Source organism: Leucoraja erinacea, chromosome 10 (assembly GCF_028641065.1).
Source record: "Leucoraja erinacea ecotype New England chromosome 10, Leri_hhj_1, whole genome shotgun sequence".
NCBI classification, from domain to species: domain Eukaryota; kingdom Metazoa; phylum Chordata; class Chondrichthyes; order Rajiformes; family Rajidae; genus Leucoraja; species Leucoraja erinaceus.
The window spans coordinates 37855739-37879331 of NC_073386.1; the positions used below are offsets into that span (position 1 = coordinate 37855739).

At 44.4% G+C, this 23593-nt stretch overlaps 1 protein-coding gene across 1 annotated transcript in view; it reads left to right on the forward strand.

Annotated features, from left to right (window-relative positions):
- The window catches only part of LOC129701033 (protein FAM163A-like), a 132567-nt gene that overhangs the window by 17287 nt on the left and 91687 nt on the right, over positions 1 to 23593 (forward strand). Inside the window, exon 2 of the mRNA XM_055641963.1 lies at positions 1759 to 1829. The gene's annotated coding sequence lies outside the window, so the exon portion shown is untranslated. The remainder of the gene's footprint in view (positions 1 to 1758; positions 1830 to 23593) is intronic.

Genomic DNA, 23593 nt, shown 5'->3' on the forward strand with positions numbered 1-23593 from the left:
CTGCTGCACCACTATGCCACCCATGCATTGTATTGCATGAATGAATAAAAGGCACAATCAAGTCTTTGTTGGCTTATCAAATTCCACCCTGCAAATTCCACTATACAAAAGAACCACAATATTGTTTCCTTTTTTGTGGGCTATTTCTCATATTTTTCTCACCAGTCCATTCAGCCCATCATCCAAGCAAGTTCTCAGACCAATCCTACCCTGATAATCATGTCACTCATGCACATTGGGTTAAGTTACAGTGGCCTTTAAACCTGCCAATCAGCACATCTTTGGAAAGACAAAATCCATGTTCTCCAAGGATGCTGCCTAACCCTCTGAAATACTCCAGCATTTTGTATCTTTCCATGGTAAACCATCATCTGCACTTCATTGCTTCTAGCACATCTTTGGGATATGGGAGGAAACCAAAGCATACAATGCTACACAGGGAAGGTGCAAACTCCACAAAGACAGCACCCTCAATCGGGATCCAACCTGTTTTGCTGGAGCCTTGGTGTCCCTCTTCCTGCTGCATGGAAACTCAGCCATTGATTTCTGATGCACTTCTAGTGAGGAACTGGTCGGTCAGATGGGTCATCAGTCTCTGGTGCTATCTTGGTGACTCCAGAAATTACAGATCAATCCCTATTATCCAACCCTTCACACTTCACAATGATTCCATGATTAATTTCCAATTGCCACAGTAATCCTCATTTCCTGACTTCCCTCTTTGCTAGCACCATGTTATCTGAAACCTCATTGAACGCACTATGGAAGTCCATGATAACAAGATTCAGATCCATTTCTTTATCCAACAAATTCATGACTTGCACAAATGCAGCATTCACTTTGTTAGGCATGACTTTCTCATTACAAATTCATGTTGGCTTTCTGATCGGTTTTTATTTGTCCAAGTGTTCAGTCACTCTGTCCCTCGAGAGCAAATCCACTAAATGTTCCACAACAGATGTTATCGTAATAGGTCTATAATTTTCTAGTTTCTCTCTCCCACTCTTCTTGAATAATGGAGTGATATTGGCAATGTTCCAATCCAAGGGACCAATTCCGGAACCAAAAGAACTTTGGTAGATTAGGGCTGGAGTGTGTGTAATGTTATTATCAATTCTTGTAAATCCTGAGAAACTATTAAGTCCTGGATGTTTGCCAATTTACAGTCATATTATTTTCTTCACTAATAAATTTTAATTCGCATCAAACCTTGTGGGTCTTCCCCCTTGATTTGTTTTCGGATACCTCTCTTCCTTTAATGCATTAACCTCATTCTTGGTTATGAAGACCAATGCAAAGTATTTTCCTAGCAGTCTGAAGGTCTCAACCTGAAACATCACCTATTCCTTTTCTCCAGAGATGCTGTCTGACCCACTGAGTTACTCCAGCTTTTTGTGTCTATGGTTTATTTATTTATTTATTGAAACAAGGAACTGGTTTGCAGACTGTTCACACCCGCAGATTTTCCCCTTCCCTTTCCACTGCCTCCATTGTGGAATTATTGTTGGCTTACAAAAAAAATTGCTGGTTTACAAACAAAGACACACAGTGCTGGAGTAACTGAGTGGGTCAGGCAGCATCTTTGGAGAACATGGATAGGTGACGTTCCAGGTTGGGACATTTATTTGTTGATAGCACCTAATGTCTCACAAAAAATAGGGATCAAAACTTTGGCTACAAATTGAATAAAACAACGTGGAACAAAATTTAAGCAAGCTGAGTAATTAAAAATATATTAATTTTGTTTTTGTCTTGCAGGAGAAGAGATCAACCTCTGACCTTTGGCGGGAGAGCTGCATGAGGAAAGGGGCTAAGGGATCATCGTGAAGGTAGGAGCTCTACAACACCACCTATGGACAATGTATGTATTGCAGGCGTTGCTTCCATGTGAGCAATGGTGTTGCCTTTTAAACCAATGTAAATAAACATGTGTGTCAAGATTAAATGTTTGCACACAGCATTAAGAGGTTGGAAGTAGGTGTGACCAAGACCCATACTTGAGAGCTGCAATATTTAGTTTACTTTATTATTGTTATATGTGCAGGGAAAAGCTTATTTTCCATGCAATGCAATCAAATCAGACAGTGTATGAGTACAATTGATCCTCTTCTGGAACAGCATGCAGAAAGGCACCACATACCCATGCCACTTTGCAACCAAGTCTCTGAAAAATCCAATTCTGGCCTAAGAAGATATGCAAATTTGTATATCCTCACCTTAAAGTCTGGTGTCCTGACACTGGATCGATGAAGTAGGGGTCGGCCTAGCCTAGCACCATTGTTCTGTGTAGATGGTGGATGGGCGATGGGGGGGGGGGGGGGGGGGGGGGGGGGGGGGGAGGGTGTGGAGAGAGGAGTGGCGGGGGGGGGGGGGGGGGCGGGGGGGGGGGGGGAGGGGGCAGGGGGGGGGGGGGGGGGGGGGGGGGGGGGGGGGGGGGGGGGGGGGGGGGGGGGGGGGGGGGGGGGGGGGGGGGGGGGGGGGGGGTAGATACCGGCTCACAAAGTTGCCCGTATGTCAGCTATGGGAACGGACCTGCTGGCTCCAGCCAGGCCGGAGTTACGGTGACCTGGCCACAGGGGACAAATTCAACCCGCCGTTCAGCTGCGGAAGTCCCATTGAGGTCAAGATCAGCCGCCTCACCAGGCCTAGGCACCACATTTTCTGGTAACTTCCAGGGAGGGATTTTATCTGGGTTAAAGGGGGTAGGGGGAGACCACCAGTGGCTGAAAAATGGCGGGTAGACCTGTACATATTTTGATAAAGCATGATATGGATGTGTTGTCAGTTTGCTCAAATGGAATCGTGGTGGGTTGGATCACATGAATGGTGCATGAACCATTGGGATGTTGAGTTGTGGTTGATGGAAGAGTCTGGATAAGCTGGACAGAACCTACAGATGCCAAGTCTATTTTAGTAAACCGGGTTGATTCTGAGAAGAACATATATTTTCTGGAGCAGCCATAGTTTGTGCAGATTGCCCCAAAACAGCAGAGACTTAATTATTCTACGTTTGTGACTGGGATCAGGAATAGTTGATGGAGATGGAACAAGAGCAAGAGTGAGGGCACAGCAAGTTGAAACGGGGAGTTTGGAGAGACGCATAATCAGGAGTGAGCTGAACAACAAAAAAGCCAGAGAACAAGCAGTCAGGCCTGGAGTAGAAGTACACGTCCAGTGGCATTGAAGGTTGGATCAGCCAAGAGACAAACAAAATAGGTGTAACATCTTCCATGGTTAGCTTCAATACTCACTGACACAAAGGGTAATCACAGTTTGGCGCATGTTCAGGATTATTCTGTAGTTATATAATTATGTGGATATTTATTAAAACAAGAACCAATCTTCAAAATAGCAAAAACAACCTGTTCACAATTTAACTTGCAAGGATATTGTTAGGCTATTGCAACTAATCATCTGGTGTGGAACATTCCAATTCTCTGCCCTTGAGGACAATGGGTGAATATGCCTGTTGATTTGCCCTCGTTGAAATTTTTGTGATGAGATTAGGGAAGACATTGCAGAAATAAGGAACTGCAAATGCTGGTTTTCCAAAAAAAAAGTTTATAAAAAGAGCTTTATTGGAGGGCCATCAATTCAACATGTTGGTGGACAAAGGGGCATCATCGATAGCTGGCCTACCCTTCCCAACAACTGGAGAGGTTATTTGTATCACAGTGCAGGGTGGAAACCAGTGATGGCAGAGAGAAGTGAGTGGCAGATACTTAAAATAGGAGAATACACGTCCCTGTGTATTTCTGGATCAGTCCAACAATGAACATACTCTGAAGGGAATATATATACTCAGGGACACAGGTTCTGCAATGGACTTGGTAATGGAAAAATCAGATGAATAAGTCCTTGAAGGGTGGCACAGTGATGCAGGGGTAGAGTTGCTGCCTTACAGTACTAGAGTCCCAGGCTCGCTCCTGATTAAGGATGCCGTCTGTACGGAGTTTGTACATTCTCCCTGCGACTGCGTGGGATTTCTCCGCGTGCCACAGTTTCCTTCCACATTCCAAAGACGTGCAGGTTTGCAGGTTAATTGGCTGCTGTAAATTGTCCCTAGTGTGTAGGATAGAATTAGTGTGCAGACAATCGCTGGTCGGCGTGCACTTAGTGGGCCGAAGGGCCTGTTTCCACGATGTATCTCTAAACTAAAGTAAAACTAAACCAAAATCAGGGATAGCGAAGATGCATAACTAATAGAGTACACAACATAGACAACAGAGCCACAGCAGCCCAAATTATCGGGGACTGTAGCCAGGACAGTGTGTATGGATTAATTTGTCAGCCATTCCCAGGTGTGTAGGCTAGACGCAAACAGGAAGCTCTACTGCAAGAGCCTCCAAGAAAATGTCTGTTTCTCCTGATGAATAAACCCATTCATATCTACTACTTCAGCGTCTCGGTGGATAGGAAAGGTTTAGAGGGATATGGGCCAAATGCAGGCAGATGGGATCAATGTAATAAAAAGGAATTACCGATGTTGGTTTATATCAAAGATAGACACAAAATGCTGGTGTAACTCTGCGGGTCAGGCAGCATCTATGGAGGAAATGGATAGGTGACATATTGGCCGTGACCCTTCTTCAGACTGATTATGGTAGGGGGGTTAAGGGGTCAGAAGAAGGATCCTGACCTATCCATTTTCCCAAAAGATGCTGCCTGACCCGCTGACTTACTCCAGCATGTTGTGTCTATCACAGGCAGGTGGAACTACTGTAGATGGGGCATCTTGGACGGCATGGGCAAGTTGGGCCAAAAGGCCTATTTCCATGCTGTATGATTGATTGACCCTTTGAGTAAATTAGTTAATTTATTGCAATAGCAGGAAGCTCTCGGTGTGAAAATAGGACGGAACGCAGCAATGTGGTTTGGTTAATGGGGTACAACAACGAGTGGTATGGGCAGTGGGGATGAGCCAAAAGGCCTGGTCCTTTGCTGTGGAGTGGGAATGGAAATCAGTGGGAGTGGGCAGAGGTGAACGAATCAGGTGGGAACTCCACCGGAGAGCAGAACCACTTCAAGGTGGCCTCCCATGGGGTGGGGTGACCCTGGGTCAAGTCAAGAGTCAAGTCAAGAGTGTTTTTTCATCATATGCCCCAGACAGTTCATTGAATTTCTTACTTGCAGCAGGACAACAGACTGTAAAATTAGTACTCTGTAAAGAATGTAATAAACCAAGAAAGAAGTTCAGTATGTATCTATATGGACATATACATATGTATACACGTAAAAAAGACAATAATAGTGCAAAATAGACGAAACCAATGTCCCCAAGTCTATGAAGTTCAGAGCTTATTTGGAGTGTGGGGTTTAATAGTCTGATTGCTGTAGGGAAGAAGCTGTTCCTGAACCAGGACGTTACAATTTTCAAGCTCCAATATCTTCTTCTGGATGGCAGGAGTGAAATGAGTGTGTGGTCAGAGTGGTGTGGATATCTGATGATGCTGGCTGCATTTTTGAGGCAGTGACTCTTGTAAATCCCTTAGATGGTGGGGAGGTCAGTAACCGCGATGGACTGGGCAATGTTCACCACGTTTTGCAGTCTTATCAAAACTGACGCAAAATACTGCAGATGCTAGAAATCCGAAATAAAACTGGAAGTGCTGTGGATACTCAGCAGGTCAGAGAGTGTCTGTGTAGGGAGGGTCAATGTTTCGGTCTGTATGCTTCAACTGACAGATATTAGGTTTCAGCAGGCGCGAAAGCATAAGCCACAGTACAATGGTGTGTAACCAGGTGAAAACAAAAAACTAAAGAAACCAACTAAGTTGCCAACTACAATTTTCATTCTTTGTTAAACCTGGGTTTTATGATGGACAGTGATTTTAAATTAGATAAACAAATAGGCGCAGTGGTTAAGTCCAGCTTCTTTCACCTAAGGAAGCTGGCAAAGGTGAAGCCTATTCTCGAGCGGCAGCATTTTGAAACAGTAATTCACGCCTTTATTTCATCACGGCTGGATTACTGTAATGCGCTCTACACTGGAGTCTCACGAGCTTCGTTGGCTCGTCTCCAGTTGGTCCAAAATGCTGCCGCTCGCCTTTTAACCGGAACTCGAAAGAGGGAGCACATTACGCCAATTTTGGCCTCCCTTCACTGGCTTCCAGTGCACTTTCGAGTTCATTTTAAAATTATTTTATTTGTTTTTAAATCTTTGAATGGCCTCGCCCCGCCTTACCTCTCTGAGCTGCTCCACCTATATGCCCCTACCCGGTGCCTCAGGTCAGCGGATCAGCTGCTCCTTGAGGTACCAAGGTCTAAGCGGAAGCTCAGAGGGGATAGAGCCTTTTCTGTTGCTGCACCGGCACTCTGGAACACCTTGCCGCTGCAGATCAGACAGGCCCCTTCACTGTCCATCTTTAAATCCTCCCTAAAAACGCACTTTTATTCACTGGCTTTCGACACTGGCTGAGACATTGTTCCTGTTTTAGTGCTTTTAATGTCTTTTAATTTTTTACTGTTTTTATAGTCCTGTCGTCTTAATGGTTTTAGTAGTTTGTGATAACTTTTTGTTGATTTCCAATGTACAGCACTTTGTGGTAACTGATGTTGCCTAAAAGTGCTTTATAAATAAAGTTATTATTATTATTATTAAACATCAGTGTAAAGGACAGCTTCATTGGAGATGTGTCGGAACAGGATGTGGCACCTCCAAAAACCCAGGTTCAATCCCGTATTTGGATGCTTTCAGTGTGGAGTTTGCACGGTCTCACTGTGAACATGCGGTTGCTGCAAGATGCCCCTGGAGTGGGTTTGTGGTTGGAAGAATTGGGGAAATCAGGAACATGTGAGAGAGATTTGGTCGTGGGAAAATGGGACCAATGGTATTGCTCTGAGAGCCATCGTGGACTAGACCATCAACAACTAGAGAGCGGTCCTGAGCTACCATCGAGCTCAATGGAGACCCTCGGACTTTCTTTAATCTGACTTTACTGGACTTTATCTTGCACAAAACGTTATTCCCTTGATCAAGTATCTGTACACTGTGGATTGCTTGATTGTCATGTATTGTCTTTCCGTTGACTCGTTACCACACAACAAAAGCTTTTCACTGTACCTCGGTACACGGGACAATAAACTAAACTAAAATTTAACTAGATGAACTGAATGGCCTCCTTCAATGTCATAAGAAGATATGAAAGTTGTTTATGGAGGTGTTGTATGTGAAGGAAGCTAATTTATTCCATATTCTCATTTCTTACAAAATGTATTTCTAAATGTCCTCTCAATTTTCATGTTCCCATCATTTGTAATATAACTTACAGTGCAAGCTCAGATTCACCATAAGCACACCTTGGGGAGAATAGCTGCTGCTTAATGAAACACTGTTCTTTTATGTAATGTGAATCATGACAATGTATTTGCAAGCCGGAGAGATATTCCAGTGAGTTTTGTTCCTTGTGTCTGAACTTAGAAGTCTCAATGTAAAACGTAAGTTAAAGTAATTTCATAAATAACGAATTAAGAAAGTGAAACAGTTGGGAGCAAACAATACAAAATGTAATGTTGCGATCCTAATTTGAAATGGATGTAGAAATGCCTTTGGTGTGGAGGCTAGGTCTGGAATTTCCTCCAGCAGCCTGTAAGAAATATGATCTGTCAGGTACTCACACACACACACGCTCTCAGCAACATCACCCAGTCAAGCAATGGAAGCTAAATCAAGGCCGTCCCCAGCAGCCAGCTCTGTCACTCAGCTCCCAAAGCTCAATGTGAACCTCTGCTGATCTCGAGGTGCCTCACCCGCACTGACTATGTGACTGCCTTCATTGTATCATGCCCATCATCTCCACCCTCCCATCCATTGCATGGAGTTTGAGCAACCTGGCTGGAGTGTTGGCTCAGTTAATGGTTCAATGGTACTTTGTTGGCGCATGTCCCTAAGTATATTGAAATTCTTTTTTTGCATAGTGTTCAGTGACATAGAGATACAGCATGGAAACAGGCCCTTCAGTCCACTGAGTCTGCGTCGACCAGCAAGTTCTATCCTACACACTGGGGATAATTTACAGAAGCCAATTAACCTACAAACATTTGTGTTTAAGAAAGAACTGCAGATGCTGGAAAATCGAAGGTATACAAAAAAGCTGGAGAAACTCAGCGGGTGCAGCAGCATCTATGGAGCGAAGGAAAAAGGCAACGTTTCGGGTCGAAACGTTGCCTTTTTCCTTCGCTCCATAGATGCTGTTGCACCCGCTGAGTTTCTCCAGCTTTTTTGTGAACCTACAAACATTCATGTCTTTGGAGCACCCGGAAAAAGCCCATGCGGTCACAGGGAGAAGGTACAGATTCCGTACAGACAGCACCCATGGTCAGGATCGAACACGGGTCTCTGGCGCTGTGAGGTGACAACTCTACCACTGCGCCATCGTGTCATTCGTAATCATCTGCATTTCAGAAACTTACAGTAGATATACTTAATGTGTTTAGTTGATGGCATGCTTCTAAATATGGCACTGATGCTTTGGGAGGGTTGGTGCCCACCCCTGGGACCAGTCTCCAGCTGACACTGACTGGAGTGAAGTCCCACCTGTTTCCTGGCTGCAAGAAACACACATGAAAAGAGTTTTGGCAGTCTCTGTATCGTTACATCTGTGCACGTCACACACTCACCATCGCAGTGAAAGGTAACAAGGATGCAATGCTGGTGCATCCGTGCAAAGTCAAATGTGCGTCCCTTGAAGGCACGCACGGGTGAAATTATTATGGGTAACAAAGAAATGGCAGACAAGTTGATCAGGTACATCGGATCCGTCTTCACTAAGGAAGACACAAACAATCTCCCAGATGTACTGGAGGACAGAGGATTTAAGGGGGTAGAGGAATTGAAAGACATTTTTATAAGGTGAGAAATAGTATTGGGTAGGCTAATGGGGCTGAAGGATGATAAATCCCCTGGGCTGGATGGTCTGCATTCCAGGGTCCTCCGGGAGGTGGCTCTAGAAATAGTGGATGCATTGGTGATCATTTTCCAATGTTCAATAGATTCAGGATCAGTTCCTGTGGATTGGAGGATAGCTAATGTTATCCCACTTTTCAAGAAAGGAGCGAGAGAGAGAAAACGGGGAATTACAGACCAGTTAGCCTGACTTCGGTGCTGGGAAAGATGCTGGAGTCAATTATTAAAGAGGTAATGATGGGGCATTTGGATAGCAGTAAAAGGATTAGACCAAGTCAGCATGGATATATGAAAGGGAAATCATTTGACTAATCTTCTGGAATTTTTTGAGGATGTATCAAGTAAAATGGATGAAGGGGAGCCAGTTGATGTAATGTATCTAGACTTTCAAAAAGCATTTGATAAGGTCCCGCACAGTGGTGCGAGACCTTACCGGGATGGGATAACGGTGGTGCGGGCGAATTGGTGATCTTTCTCTTGAAGCCTGAAATGGCTGAAGGGTCTGTCCCACTGTACGAGGTAATTCAAGAGCTCTCCCGAGTTTTAAAAAAATCAAACTCGTCGTAAGCACATAGAATGTACGTAGCAGTCACGTCGGAGCTCGGGACGTCTCGTGGCAGCTCGTAACGCTAACGGCAGGTTCTCGGGGAACGCGGTAAGTTTGTGAAGACTCGTGAAGATTTTTCAACATGTTGAAAAATGTCCACGAGAGCCCCAAGTACCTATGAGCGGCTATTACCATAATTCTCCGAGTTCGAATCAGGGGAAACTCTGGAGAACTCTTGAATTAGCTCATACAGTGGGACAGCGCCTTGATGCTCATCAATGATTCCAAGCTCAGGGTGGTCTGAGATCTGCAGAGATTGGCATTTCCATTGGGATCATGCTGATATACAAACATGGGAATAGCTCATCATGCAAGAACAGCCTGACCTGGAAATTATGGTGCTTTTCTTTCATCAGTAGCAAATCCAGATCCAGGAACTGCCTCTCGAAGCACCAGGGAGAGCAGAGGCAACACAGAACACCGAGTAACATGGACAGATGCAGCACAGAAACAGTCCCTTCACCTCACCAAGTCCATTCCAATCATCCAGCATTCATAGTCATAGAGACATACAGCACGGAAACAAACCCTTCGGCCCAACTCCTCCATGCCAACCAAGTTGCCCCATCCAAGCTAATCCCATTTATCTGCAGGGCTGCCCAGATCGATTGGCCTATTCCATCGAGTTAAGTTAGCTCAAGTTAGGCATCACCAAGTGCACTTCTAGTACAAGCAGATTCATTTCAACTACTTTGGATGCAAATTTGGCTGTAAAACTTTCCACATTCACTGAAGAAAAGCACTTCATTAGCTGAGCCTCCAGTTCTTAACTATAATATCTACTATATTCCAGACAATGATTTATGGGCTGACATTGTTAAGCAAAATTACAGGCATAAAGAATCAGTCTGTTGCAGCAGCTGATGGTATCATCCACACTAATCATCTTCATTCTTCCCATAATCTCATCACCTTCCCCCAGAATCAATGAACTCGGCTCTGATTTTATCCTTCTGCCTCCTTTCTTTCCTAATTACGTCCTCCACTCCTCCCTCTTTCCTGCTTGTTCCTTCTCCCTCCCCCCTTCGTCCATCCTCCCACCCAATTCCTCCCATCTTTCTGTCCCCGGTTCGTTCCATCGGTGAGGCAGTCACATCTCATCATCCTCCATCTCCCATCCTCCAGGGTTTAGATGTTTTTAGATTTAGAGATACAGCGTGGAAGCAGGCCCTTCGGCCCACCGAGCCCACACTGACCAGTGATCAACCACACCTTAGTTCTATCCAACACACTGGGGAAAATTTATAGATGCCAATTAACCTAGAAACCTGCACGTCTTTGGAAAGTGGGAGTAAACCGAAGGACCCGGAATAAACTCACGTGGTCCCAGGGAGAACATACAAACTCCATACAGACAGGACCCTGGCAGCACAGTGGCGCATTTGTAGAGTTGCTGCCTTACAACACCAGAGACCCGCGTTCGATCCTGACTATGGGTTTAGTTTAGTTTAGTTTAGAAATACAGCGTGGAAACAGGCCGTTCAGCCCACCGAGTCTGCACCGACCAGCGATCCTCGCACATTAACACCATCTTAGCTCCAGCATTTTTGTCTACCTTCGATTTTCCAGCATCTGCAGTTCCTTCTTGAACATCTAAGCTGCACACACTAGGGACAATTTACACATATCAAGCCAATTAACCTATAAACCTGTACGTCTTTGGAGTGTGGGAGGAAACCAAAGATCTCAGAGAAAACCCACGCGGTCACGGGGAGAACGTACAAACTTCATACATACAGTACCCGTAGTCGGGATCGAAGCCCAGTCTCTGGAGCTGTAAGGCAACAACTCTACTGCTGCGCCACCCTGCTGGTGCTGTCTTACGGTTTTTGTACGTTTTCCCATAATGCCGTGGCTTTTCTCCAGGTGCTTCGGTTTCTTCCCACACTCCAAAGACAGGTTTGTAGATTAATTAGCTTCAGTAGAAATTGTAAATTGTCCCTAGTGTGTAGGATAGTGTCAGTGTACGGGGTGATCGCTGGTCGGTGTAGACTCAGTGGGCCGAAGGGCCTGTTTCCACGGTGTATCTCTAAAGTCTAAAGTTTAAAGCAACCGTAGTCAGGATTGATCCCAGGTCACTGGCGTTGAAAGGCATCAACTCTACCGAGTCGGGATGGTGGCTGTGGAAGTCAGGGTCGGAATACTGCTGACAAGTGAAGTTGCATGAATAGAGACAGAGAGACGTACGGCACAGAAGCAGGTGGGTAAGTCAGAGAGGGAAGGCACAGCAGCCCCAGTGGTATATCTTCTATACTAGATGCCTTATCCCAAGTGCTCTGCACTGAGTCAATCTCTGCTGAACAACAGGTAGTGTCTGACCTGTCAACACCACTAATTTGTTTTATGGATTGTGAGTGAGCTGCAGATGGGATTAGACTGCTTTAGAAAGTTTTTTTTTCTGTGAAGTGAGCTATGAGCTATGAGTGTGTCGGAAGAAACTACAGATGCTGGTTTAAACCGAAAATAGACAAAAAAACGCTGGAGTACCTCAGCGGGTCAGGCAGCATCTCTGGAGAAAAGGATAGGGTGACGTTTCGGGTAGAGATCCTTCTTCAGATTGAGAGTCAGGGGAAAGGGAAATGAGAGATATAGGCAGTGATTTTGAGAGATATCGAACAAATGGATGAAAGAAGCACAAATCTTCTATCTCAACCTGGAAAGTGAATACAGGTTCATTGGTAGAAAAGACACCCACCAGCCTATTTAAAGAGATCAATAAACATTTTCAAATTAATTTCTTATTGAATACTGTTATGATTCTATGATTGTTCAGTACTTTACACTGGTCACATCTACAGGAAAAGGTATAGCAGATGTTGAAGTGCTTATTCCTAACTCTAAGCCAGTAGATTGTGTACATGTAAGCATTAGAAGGTGTACCTCAAGTAGTACATGTAGGATTACACAATTGCACAGCTGGTAAGGCCGCTGCCGCACCACTCCAGAGACCTGGGTTCAATACTGACCTTGGCTGCTGTCTGTGTGGAGTTTGCACGTTTTTCCCTTTGATCACCTGGTTTTCCTACAGGTTCTCCGGTTTCCTCCCGCATCCCAAAGACGTGCGGGTTTGTAGGTTAATTATCCTCTGTAAATTGCCCCAAATGTGTAGGAAGTGGTTGCAAAAGTAGGACGACATAGTTTGAGCAGGTGATTCATGGTTGACATGGACTCGGTGGGCCGAAGGGCTTGTTTCCATGTTTGTGTCTTTCAATCAGTCAACAGTAGAAAATGACTGGGAGAATGAACAGAGAGTGCACACAGCAACAAACAGCTGCTGGATAGAACATTAACGCACTGGTAGAAGCACCGTTTCACAGCACCCACCATGACCCAGGTCTCTTTGTGACTGCGCATGTTTCTGCAGGTTTCTCCTGCATGCTAAAGATGTGCGGGTTGATATATTAGATTAGATCACACACTCTGTTAGAATAGCTTGTCTAATTTAGAAGGCTGGCGTTAGTGTGCATGTGACGTGCCACGTTCATTGGTGCTAACTGAAAGGAATTAAGATCTTGCTACTGAGGATTTCGGCAAGCGAGAGAACACTCATGTTGGCTGGCGAATTTGGAGGATTTTGCAGTGACAGTGTTGATGGAACCTCCTCCTCAGCTTTGAGTTCACATTGTCTGGTCCATGATGCAGAAGTATAAGGAATGCTAGATTTACAGCTGCAAACTCGCTAATAAAAGTAAGATGGGGTAGATTACCTACTTTTTACGTGATGCCTCGACATCCCATAAACTAATGCATCCTTCATGAGGTTTAAAATAAACAGAAAATGCTGGAAATACTCAACAGGTCAGGTCGCATCTGTGGCAAGGGAAACAGAGACCTGAAATGTCTACACTACCTCTGTTTCCGCAGATGCAGCCTGACTTGCTGTGTATTTCCAGCATTTTTAGTTTTTATTTTAGATTTCCAACATCTGCAGTTCTTTTGATTTTTCTTCCACAAGGTGATCAATTGCACTTTACCTCAAACTCTTCACACAGTGTAAAAGGGTCACATTGGCCCTTATAAAGTGTGGTTGGAAAACTGTCTGCGTAATTCTGGGGCCTTTTTGTCCCAAGTGTTGCAGGACATGTTCATATGCAGTTTAACAAAGAACCAGGTTCAGTCGAAGTTGTTGAGAGCATGAAATCTTGAGTCTGACCTCCCATGTAAGACAGCCACAAGGATGGAGATGTCTCTAAAAAAAACTCCAAAGACTTTTATCCAATGCCAAACATTACTATGGGCAGATTGTGGAGTCAGGATGGATACTCCAACATTAAGCAGAGATTATTTAGAGTGTTATTGTGGCACAACGGTTGAGCTGCTGCCTTACAGTGCCAGAGACCTAGTTTCAATCCTGACTATAGGTGCTGTCTGCACCGAGGTTGTACATTCCCCCTGTGACCATGTGAGTTTTGTGCAGTTGTTCCCGTTTCCCCCACATTCTAAAGACAGGATTATTGGGTAATTAGCTTCTGTAAATTGTCCCCAGTGTGTAGAATAGAACTAGAGCCTTGGTGATTGTTGGTTGGCACAGACTTGGTGGATTGGAGGTCCATTGTCTATTGTTTATTGTCCCTGTTTCCATGCCGTATCTCTATAAACTAAATGTGTGTAAGAACGATGCAGGAAATGAAGTGGGTGGAAAAAGTTCCACTCAGTGTAGTGGAGGACATTCACCAAGGACATACCAGTTTGGAACAACCAAACACGTCACAATTAAACAGGTGCATACACATCTCCATATACAAGGCTGGGCACAAGATATAAAATAACATCAGCCAAGTGGGCTCTCAGAGGAAGGGAAATGCTGACAACTGAGGTTACATAGAAAAGGCCAATATAATACAGGCTGAAGAGTGGATTTGAAAGAGAATATGCCTACTACCACTAGCAACAATGGGAAATGCAACAAACTCACTTTAACATAAAGATTTTCAACCTGTTGTTGAGAAGAACTTAAACACAACAGCTGACTGTTCAGCATCTGAATATCAAGAGGTTTAGCAAAATGCCAAGAGCAAAAACCATGCTGAATTTGAATTCTCACTCTGTTGAAGCACTGAAAATCCCTGGGAAATACGTTGCATAGTGGGGTAAAGCGGGAAGCTGCCAATTGTAACTGGGTCAAGAGCAAGAGTGTTTTATTGTCAAATGTCCTGAAATGGAACAATGAAATTCCTATTTGCATAAAGGACCACATAAAGTGGTCAACCCTGTTTAGGAAAGATTGACTTAAAGAACAAAAGATAGAATGAAGAAGATAAGTAAACTGATTGCTTCATAACCACAGATGGACACAAAAAGCTGGAGTAATTCAGCGGGACAGGCAGCATCTCTGGAGAGAAAGAATGGGTGACGTTTTGGGTCGAGACCATTCTTCACACTGGTTAGGGATAAGGGAAACTAGAGATATAGACAATAGTATGGAATGATAAAGAACAATGAATAAAAGATATGCAAAAAAGTAATGATGATAAAGGAAACAGGCCATTGTTAGCTGTTCATAATCACATCCGGATAAGCTCCTAGACTAGCACACAGATGTTTAAAGATTCATATTAAAGGTCACAAGGCTCACAACTGCATTAACCCAAATGCTAAACCATTCGACTTCAAGCTAAACTGACAATGTGCATAATTAGGACGTCAAAGTAGAGGAAGATTTAAATATTGTTGGTCACAATGACGGAATGAATGGGCAATTTGTTGTGACTCCCAAATCAGACAGAATTGTTTGGCTCTGCAAAGAGTATAATGAATTCTCAATCAAGCTATGGTTGAATGTCTATCTAAATCAAGTACCTGTACTGAGAAACTGCACAGGATCTGAATGCTGGGTTTCAAAGGATCAAGGTCCTTGCCAGGCTAGATTTTTCATGTTGGTATTCAGTAAATGTGGATACGGGAAGCCAATTCCAAACAGTACCAGCAAGAAAATTAGCAGATGTAGGCCACTCAATCTCTCAATCCTGATCTCCTAATGCACAAGCCCAAGTCCGCAACTTCAGCTCTGCATTCCTGTCTATCCCTAGTCACACCCTTTGTTTAGCAATAATCTGTCAGTCGATCTTTGCCTCAGAAATGTTCAAGCCTCTGCTTCTGTTGGCCTTTGAGGAGGGAAGTTTCAATGGCCCACACCTCATTTCTGCCCTAAGCAGGTTACACCCTTATTTTTAAAAGGTGGAGATAGTTAGCAAATTCAAATTCCCAGGCATTAACATCTTGGATGACTTGTCCTGGGTGCAGCACATCTGTAATTATGAAGAAGGCATGCTTGTGCCTCGACGTTTCATTTCATTTTTTGCTTTATATGTGTCACTCCCATGTTACAGGAGTGTTGCATTCCCAGAAAACTATTTACCTTGTGATCTTCCTTAGCACAAACCACATCACCTGCACATGTTTAGTTTAGTTTAATTTAGTTTAGTTTAGTTTATGATTGTTACCTGTACCAAGATACAGTGAAAAGCTTTTTGGCAGCAGATTATCCAGTCAGTGAAAAGACTATGCAGAATTGCAATCAAGTTGTGCACGGATACAGGATAATGGGTATAAAGATAGTTTACAGGTCTCCAATGAGGTAGATGAAAGATCATGACCGCTCTTTAGTTGGTGAGAGGAAATTTCAGTTGCTTAAAAACAGCTGAGAAGAAATTGTCCCTGAATCTGGAAGTATGCCTTTTCACACTTCTGTACCTCTTGCCTGATGGGAGAGGGGAGAGGAGGGAGTGACCAGGGTGAGAAAGGTCCTTGGTTATCCTGATGGCCTTGCCGAGGTAGCATGAAGTGTGGATCATGATTGCCAAGATGATAAACAATAAATATTGACACAATTTCCATGAGAGAGAATTTTTATTCTGTATCTCAGAAATTTGGGTGCTAATTTGTGAATTCAATAACAGTGATTTGCCATTATCTGAACTGCTATAATACATATTGTCGTATTTTTAAATGTGTGTGATCATTATCACATGTTTAAGCACCATCTCAGTTACTGCCCGTAGCTGCAGCAGATGCCAAAGAGGAAATAACAATGCACAGTACACAACATTTGACATGCAGGAGACACCAACATGTAAACTATCAGAAGTCTGCAAATTCATGGCAAACTTTTTATAAACCTGACTCTCAAATTTTCCATAAAAACACCAGAATATACTAGAAATATTCAGCAGGTCAAGCTACTTCAACGGGAAACAAAATAGAATTAAAGTTTTAAATCCAACACATTTGTTAGATCGAACTGAAAATGCTGGAGATACTTGGCAGATCGTGCTTGCTGAGAGTTTCATTCAGGTTTCCCATGTAATTCAGCGCAATTTACCAAATCATAAAACAACTTCCCTTAAGTACTTCCCTTACACAGATCACTGAGCAGATAGAAGGTAGAGCAATGCAGCACAGAAAACTGGTCCTTCAGGCCACGGTGTCTGTGCCTACCATGATGCCAATATAAACTAATCCCATCTGCCGGCGCATAATAAATATACTAGATGCATTTTCATGTGCTTTCCAAATGCCTTCTAACTATTGCTGTTGTATCTGCTTCAACGGACATTCCTCACAAAACTCTTTTCAACTTTCCTGCTTTCACGTTAAATCCAGAGCATTTTTTGTGATGGTACATGCTGGTATGTGTATCTAAAAATGTAAACATCATGATTTAGTTTTCCTCAGCCTTATGACACATATTTATTGATCATGCACACTGGCACCTTTTAGTGTACAAACAAAACTGCTTAAATCTAGGCCAAGAACCATGATGGTCTGTGTATCCTGCATGGTCCCAAATGCCAAAGAACAGCAGGAGGAAGGGGTTGAGGGAGGCCAAGAGGGAGAAAGAAAAGAGGAAAATGAAGAAGAATTGAACGACAAGAGGCAAGCTAGACGGTAGCTTCCTATCTGCTCAATCTGTGAGCAACTCATTCTACTGTGGATGAAAGTGGACATGAACCAATTTCAGGGCTGCCAACTCTCACGCTTTGAGCGTGAGACTCACGCCCTCAAGCAAACTCTCACGCCCTCACGCTCATCAGAAATTTCTCACGCTCAGTGGTGAGAAATTTTGTGATCAACGAAAATTTCAAAACTCGGATAAACTGCATGGTCCGTGGGTGTTGGAGAGCCGGGGCTGCGGGAGGGATGGGAGCAGAACCAGCGGCGGGAACAGATGCGGGGAGCCGGGATGGACGAGTGTTTGCGGCGCTGCGAGTCAGGGCTGACGCTGCAGCTCTGGCCATGGAGCAGCTCCGGACAGAGCGAGTGTCCCGGGCCGCGGAGCCTTTGGAAGCGTTGCGCCGCTGCCGCGAGAGTCTCTGTGCCGAAGGGACAGACTCTCAAAGGGAGGTGGAGAGAGAGAGAGGGGAAGGAGACAGTGGGGAGACAGAGAGGGGGGAGAGAGAGAGAGAGGGGAGAGACAGAGGGGGGGCGTGAATGGAGAGAGAGAAGAGGGAGAGGGGGGGAGAGAGAGAGGGGAGAGAGAGGGGAGAGTGGGAGAGGGGGGGAAGAGAGAGAGGGAAGAGAGAGGGGAGGGAAGAAAGAGGGAAGAGGGAAGAGGTGGAGAGGGAGGAGAGGGTAGGAGAGAATGGGAGAGAGAGGGGGAAGAGAGAGGGGTGGTAAAAGAGAGAGGGAGAGAGGGGGAAAGACTCTATGGAAGACGACCAGGGAGCTCCAATGCAGAGAACATGTGGGAGCGGAGAACTTGTGGGCTCAGTGGGTTTAGAAGAATTGACTTACATAAGTGTGATTTTATGTAAGTCACTTATTACATATGTTGTTGATAGTGCGTTTGGTCTTTTTAATCACACTCATCTGATCCGTTCCCCTTTTAACGACAGCTTCGCTTCCATCTCTAGATATTCCTTGAAGTGTCCATTTGGTCATCACACAGAGATTGAAAGTAAATAAACATGTCCATACAACTTCAAATCCTTGATACAGCAGCAGGGTGCTTTGGTCATTACCTTTGTGCCTGTCCTGTGCGAATGCTTGTCCCCTTGGTGATTTCCCATGGTGGCTGGTGGAAGGCCACTGAGACTCTGTAGAGGGACCTTAGGATATGTCTCTGCACAGCTTCCAACGGCATCTGTTAGCAGTGGTCTGGTCTGACTACTTGACTGGCATCGCCCAGGATACGGGCTGAAGGATAAGAATATAATGCACCTCCTGATATTGGAACAGAGCCAAGATGAGACCCCTTTACCCCACCTCGTAGAAGACATCTTTTTTTGGTGTTTAGATTTGAATGTGTTGAGGGGAAATCTATTACTTTCTCACCTGTGGCACCTTTCTCCATTAATACAGAACTGGCCATCTGAACATGTTATCAAGTTGAAGAGTCTTGCAGCACGGAAACAGGCCCTTTGGCCTAACCTGTCCATGCTAAACTAGTCCTATTTACCCCTGTTTGACCCATATCCCTCTAAACCTATAATATACATGTACAGTACCTAGTGTCTTTTTAAATGTTTTTATTGTGCCTGCCTCAACTACCTCCTCTGGCAGCTTATTCCATATATCCACCACATTCTGAGTGAAAGCATTGCCCCTCAGGTCAGCATTACATCTTTCCCCTTGCACCCTAATCTCGCAGCCTTGCTTTCAGCAATACGGCATTGGCAAAGTGTAACTTGCTTCTAGCTCCCATGGTAACCCATTTGATCTCACTCTTTAAGATATATTTCCTTTCCACTAGCCACCCCTTCCCCTTCTTCTCTGCACCAGAAAGTTAACTCATTTCTTCTTTCTCAGTTTTGCTGAAGGGTCTCAGACGTGTAACATTAGCCCTATTTCACTTTCCACAGATGCCACCTGACCTGCTGTGCATTTCCAGATTTTCCAGCTTTTACTTTCACTTCTTGCTGGTTGACTGTACTTACATATTGTGAGTCTAACATCAGTGGCAGGGAAATTAGTGCAAAATATCTGTGGGACGGGATTAATCTGGATTTGAAAAGGCAGAGATTAATCAGGGGTAAGGGACGTCATTTGCACGTCACGCGGGTGGCGCGCGAAGATTTTGTGAATCCCAAAATCCTGGGTCACCGCGCGCGACCGCGCCTCACTGCCTACATCACCACGCCTCACCATGTGCCATATACGTCGTGACGCGTAAATGATGTTGCGTAACTGACACGTAAATGAAGCCCTGTAGTCAGGGTAGGACAGGGCCCGTCGTCAGGGTAGCTTTGTTTGCAAAGTTTCCGTTTAAATTAATTGAATTTCTTGAGGAGATAATTAAGTCTGGCAATGAGAGTCTGAAGAAGGGCCATCAATTAATTTTCTCCAGGGATGCTGCTGACCCGATGAGTTACTCCAACACTTTGTGCCCTCATGAGTGTAATGCTGTTGATGTAGTGACACATGGACTTCAGTAGAGCCTTTGACAAGATCCCATGCGTAAGATTGGTCCAGAATTGATGGCTCGTGGGATCTTGGGCACCATGACAAATTCGATCTGAAATGAGCTTAATGAGGGGAGGCAGGGTGTGATGGTCAAGTGTTGTTTTATGTGATTGGAAGTTTGTCACCAGTGCAATGCTGCAAGAGTAGGTGCCGGGGCACTTGCTGCTTGTTATGCACATTAGCAATCTGGATGTTAACGTAGGACTTATAATTAGCCGGTTTGCAGATGAAGACACAGTGGTGCAGCTAACAGACATGCTGCCTCACAGTTTCAATGAACAAGGACAAAACTGACCTTGGGTTCCATCTTGCAGAGTTTGCACATTCTCCCTCTGACTATGTGCGTTTCCATTGGATGCTTGAGTATTCCCATGTGCTTTGGAGCAAAATTAGGACATTTGGCCCATCGAGTCTACATCCACAATTCAATCATGACTGATCTATCTTACCCTCCAACCCCATTCTCCTGCTTTCTCCCCATAACCTTTGATACCCTTACTAATCTACAATCTGTCAAACCCTGCCTTAAAAAATACCTAATGACTTGGCCTCCACAGCCATCTGTGGCAATGAACGCCACAGATTCACCACCCTTTGACTAAAGAAATTCTTCCTTATCTCCTTTCTAAAGGTACATCCTTTTCCCCCATATCCCAGAAATGTATGGATTGGCAGGTTAATTGACCAGCTAAAGTGTATAGCTGAGTGGTAGTCTTCGGAGGGGTGATGGAAATATGGAGAATAAAAAATTAGGATGGACAGCATGGAATCAGTGGGCTGAAGGGCCTTTATCAGTGCTGTATGACCCTATGACTGCCACTTAAGACACAGGGATTAATGGTGCTATGGATATTGAGGAGGGTAGTCTTTGGTTACAGAATCATAATGATTTGTTGGTAAAATTAGTTGATGGAGAACTGACAGATAGAACTTAACCCTGAAAAATACGAGGTGATGCATTTTTGGGAGAATCAGTAAGGTGAGAAACAACACAATATATGGAGTAGGGCCCTAGGAAATATTGAGGAACAGTCGGATCTTCGTGTGTTTGCCCAATGAACCCTGAAAGCAGCAGCACAATGAGAGAAGTTGGTTAGAAGGCATACATTAGTTCAATGATAGTTGGAGTAAGTTTGTAGTTCTGGTTGACACACAAAGGAAGGAAATGTTACATTGGAGAGGGCGCAGAGGAGATCCACCAGGGCGTTACCTAGGATAGGCATTTCAGCTATGAGGAGAGACTAGAGAGGCTGTGTTTGCATTCCTGATCAATGGACTAAGATAGTCACAAAGATCTGCAGATTCCGAAATCTTGAGCAAAACACAAAGTGCTGGATGACCTCAGTGTGGAAGGAATAGACAGGCAACAGTTTGGGCAGAGGCTCTTCTTCAAACTGGTCTTCAGTCTGAAGAAAGATCCCAACCCAAAACATTGCCTATCTATTCCCTCCGTAGATGCTGCCTGACCCATTGAGTTACACCAGCACTTTATGATAGAAGAGCTGATTGTAGTATACAGATTTATAAGAGGAGCATATATAGGCAGATAAGGAAAAAAACTTTACCTTAGGAGGGCATAGGTTTAAGTAAAGGGTTTAAAAAGAATTGGAAGTAGAATTCACTCAGGGGATTGTAGAAATCTGGAAAACACTGACCAGAGATGGTGGAGGCAGAGATTCTCAGAGTTAGATAGAGCTCTAGGGGCTAGTGGAATCAAGGGATATGGGGAGAAGGCAGGCATGGGTTATTGATTGGGGACGATCAGCCATGATCACAATGAATGGCGGTGCTGGCTCAAAGGGCTGAATGGCCTCCTCCTGCACATATTTTCTACGTTTCTATGTTTCTAACATTTATGCAGTATCTTGGTGAGCACATGAATCACCCTGTTTAACCTCCTTGACAATTTGCTCTGCATCTCCACTACTCCTAGTCAATATGAGTTGCACCAGGAAACCATTTGGCAGTATTGGAGGGAAATGCAGGGAATGGAGGAAAATGGATCATGTGCAGGCAGAGGATGTTAGTTTAATGGTATCACATTCAGCATGAACATTGTGGGCCAAAGGGCCTGTTCCTGTGCTGCAATGTTGCATGCTTTATGTTCTAGTATTCATGGGTTTAGTTGTGAGATGTCCATGGAGTCAGTGGTTAATCCCCTTTTGTGAATCTAAAAGAAGGTGACAAAATGCCAACGTTAAGGTTGGCTTTCTGATGAAGATGCAACGGTTCAAAGGTTCAAAGGTCAGTTTATTGTCACGTACCAATTAAGGTACAGTGAAACTCGGATTACCATACAGCCATACTAAAAAAAAAGCAACAAGACACACAACTACATAAAAGTTGACATAAACATCCACCACAGCGGATTCCCCACATTCCTCACTGTGACGGAAGGCAATAAAGTCTAATCTTCTTCCCTCTTTATTCTCCCGTGGTCGGGGCAGTCAAACCATCCGCAGTCAGGGCGATCGAATCTCCTGCGTCGGGGCGGTCGAAGCACCTGTGGCCTGGAGCTCCCAAAGTCAGCCTTTAACCAGGGACCGCGAGCTCCACGATGTTAAAGTCCGCCGGCTCCCGCGGTTGAAGCTCCCAAAGTCAGTCTCCAGCAAGAGGCCGCCAGCTCCCCGATGTTAGGCCACAGTGCGGACGGAGATACGATACGGAAAAGAATCGCATCTCCGTCGAGGTAAGAGATTTTAAAAAGTTTCCCGCAGCTTCCCCCCACCCCCCACATAAAACAAGCTAAAGAACACTAAAACATACATTTAACACATAATTTAAAAAAACGACAAAGAAGGTAGGGACGAGACAGACTGTTGGCGAGGCGGCATTGCGGGTGCCATCCGGTGTAGCATGTTCCCAAACAGGGACAGAGAATCAACAAGGAAGACATCCACTTCTCCAATCTGAGCCATTTCCACATTAACTTTGCTGTATATTGGTTCCTGTTTCATAATTGTTTATCAGATAGGGTCCAATACCTGCCTTTGTACATTTCAGTTGTTGCTCGCAAATTAAATCCAATGAAGATGATCTTTGTGTCCATTGCCATAAAGTCCCCAATGCATTGTGTGAGAATTAGAAACAGCTTAGCCCATTTCCAACCGTTCCTGGCAAACATTTAGCCATGTCCCTTCACATCGTGGTGGTACAGTGCAGAACACAGAAATTAATTCATAAACAGCAGATGGTGTGGAAAACAGATCCCAAATTGCTTTAAACTCAGATCTGATGCTAACCCTTGTACACCTTGAGAGCCCTCTTTATTTCAGTAATATATACACCAAAGTCTCTTGTGATGCACTAAATATGGAATCAACGAAACACAATCTGCCAATGGCAAAAAATGACTGAGGACAGCGTAAGTCATGGACAAGAGCAGGAAGGATACAGGGAGCATGTCAGGTCTGCGTACAACCAGGAGAGTGAGATTCAGATGGCAGACAAGGGTCAGGCAGCGGGCAATTGTCAGGTTTTAGCCTGCTTTTAGCATTGCCATATTATTGATTTGCAAATTCCTCACTGCGATGGGTTGGGATAAATGACACCTGTACCAACAAGCGCTGCAAAAACAGATCATTTCCAGCTACAAGATTGGGGTCAATTGAGGGAAGAGATACGGAACGTCAAATCCAATCAATGCAATCTGGACTGAATTACACAAAGCAGCTGATCCT